At 43.8% G+C, this 2,210-nt stretch overlaps 1 pseudogene; it reads left to right on the top strand.

Moving 5' to 3' along the window:
* The first annotated feature begins 1,480 nt into the window (after window positions 1–1,480).
* Window positions 1,481–1,635, top strand: LOC140703440 (U1 spliceosomal RNA; annotated as a pseudogene).
* The last annotated feature ends 575 nt before the right edge of the window (window positions 1,636–2,210 follow it).

Below are 2,210 nucleotides of genomic sequence, written 5' to 3'. Positions count from 1 at the left end.
CAGGATAAATAGTGGAATTAAACTATTTAACAGCTGGTTTTCCTTATTTACTTTAGGTTATGCAAAAGAACAGCAACACAAAGCTTAACCCATTCACCAGCAGTAGCACATGCTCAGCATAAGACCAAATCTCGGGTTTCTGACATAATTGAACATTTATAGCATGCAAGGCACAACAGCCATGAACAATGTTCTTGACGAGCCAAAAAAACTGAATACAAACTATAGTAGCTGAAATCAGGAAGCAGGTACTGTAATCCAGTTAGAAGTCATGAGGCACAGTTAGTTTCCTTGCTGCAACACCCTTTGGAAATACATTCTCTATTAGATGCCCAGAACTAGTTGAAAAGTTTGCAAGTCGAATCCAACTTTCTCATAAGAATGCACTGAAAATTAATTAATGCATTCTTATGGGGGAAAAGGTCAGAAACGTTTTAAAAATTAAAAGAAAGTCACTTACCAAGTACTGTAGACTGAGCCCAGCTCTTCACAGTGCCTTGGTAGACCCCAGAACAGTCAAAAAAGAGCCCCAAACAGCTAAAAGCCAGCAGGCAGCCGGCAGCCATTTTGTGCTCTTCTCCGCTCCTGCCCCTTCCCCTCTCCCCACCTAACAGCTGATCGGCGCTGGTCTGAAAGGCTTCCCAGGCAAGCAGGTTTCAACTCAAATGAGCACCTTTTCACCCAAGCATGGTTTAACCCAAAACAAGCAGCTTTTAAAGAAAAACAAGCAGATGTTTAAGGCAAGCATGAACGTTTCTACACAAGCAGGTTTCAACTCAAACGGAGCACCTTTTCACCCAAGCACGGTTTAACCCGAAACAAGCAGCTTTTAAACTAAACTGTACATTTTAAAATGACAATACCAGGCAGTCCCAGGACTCTCTCTCCCAGCTCTCTGCAGTGGACCCTCAACTTATGGAATTAATCTGTATTGGAACGGTGGCTGCAAGTTGAAAAGTCTGTAGGTCAAGTATCCATTGACCTACAATGCATTGAAAACCGATTAATCCCGTAACCGGCCGGTTTTGTTCCATTTTTGTTCCATTTTTGTTTTTTTCTGGTTTGTAAGTCGATTCTCTGACTGTAAGTCAAGCCTAAATTTTGCGGCCAGAGAAGTCTGTAACTCGAAAAGTATGTAAGTCGAGCCGTCTGTAAGTCGAGGGTCCACTGTAACTGCTTGTACTAGCAAGGAAGCAGACAAGCAGCCTCTTCACTAACTGAAAGTTTGAATTTCCCTGCTTTCCCTGCCTTCCCCGCATATTAGGTATGCTAATATCTGTGCACTGGAGGATTGTGGGAGGAACATTCCAGCCCCTGATGGGGGTCCTGTGGGGCACCCCAAAACACTGAGTAGCTCTCTTGGCCTCTTTTAGTACTGGGGCTGTGCAGCCCTGCTGTGATCAGGAGGTGCAGCTGGGGTGTCACCATGCCTTTGGGGGATAGGGCACAGAAAGGGGAAGAATTTTCAGGGGCCATTCTAACTCATACCTGGCAGGGGAGATACCATTATTGTAAAAGTGGTTTTCCCAGGGTAAGGCTCATCTATTGCACTTTGGATGTGCTGATTCCTGTGATTTTCTCAACTGTGGGAAAATCAACTGCCTAAGTGGGGGATTGTGTTTATGGTTTCCCCTGGTCTTTCTAGAATCATCCTTTCCCCTTTGGTCCTTGGCTGTTTTCACTGCCTGCTGCCATAGGCCTGTTGGCCTTGCTGGTTTTCCAGGTGGGCTCCAGGAAGCAGATATTGGAAAGCCAGCAGTGCAGAATGGTGAGGTCCAAACAGCAAGCAGTCTCTGGTGCCAGTTCAAAGGCCTCCCAGGCATGGCAGCAGGAGGCTTCTGGGTGGGGGTGGCTGAACCCTTTTTTTAAGTGTATTTACTTCATAAGACGCACATGCACATACTTTCTCTCTATTGGGGGGGAGTGCGTTTTATGGAGCAAAAAATACGGTAAATAGATGCAGCAGTCACAGATTTTTATATTTATTTAATTTCTATTTGCACAAATGGTCCTTCTTCAAGTTGACAATAAACACATCAAGATATTCTGAGGTTTCCAGCCTAAACATAATCTGACCATTTAGCTGTAAATTGAACAAATTTAGAAAACTATGACCCTGAACACAATTTTTTTTCTTTCTATAAATTCAGACTTTTTAAAAAGTAACTGGTTGTAGCTGTGATTGGAATTCTCCCCCACAGTTCATTGGC

Source organism: Pogona vitticeps, chromosome 1 (assembly GCF_051106095.1).
Source record: "Pogona vitticeps strain Pit_001003342236 chromosome 1, PviZW2.1, whole genome shotgun sequence".
NCBI lineage: Eukaryota > Metazoa > Chordata > Lepidosauria > Squamata > Agamidae > Pogona > Pogona vitticeps.
The sequence above is the reverse complement of the archived record's forward strand: the minus strand, read 5'-3'. Positions and strand labels throughout refer to the sequence as shown.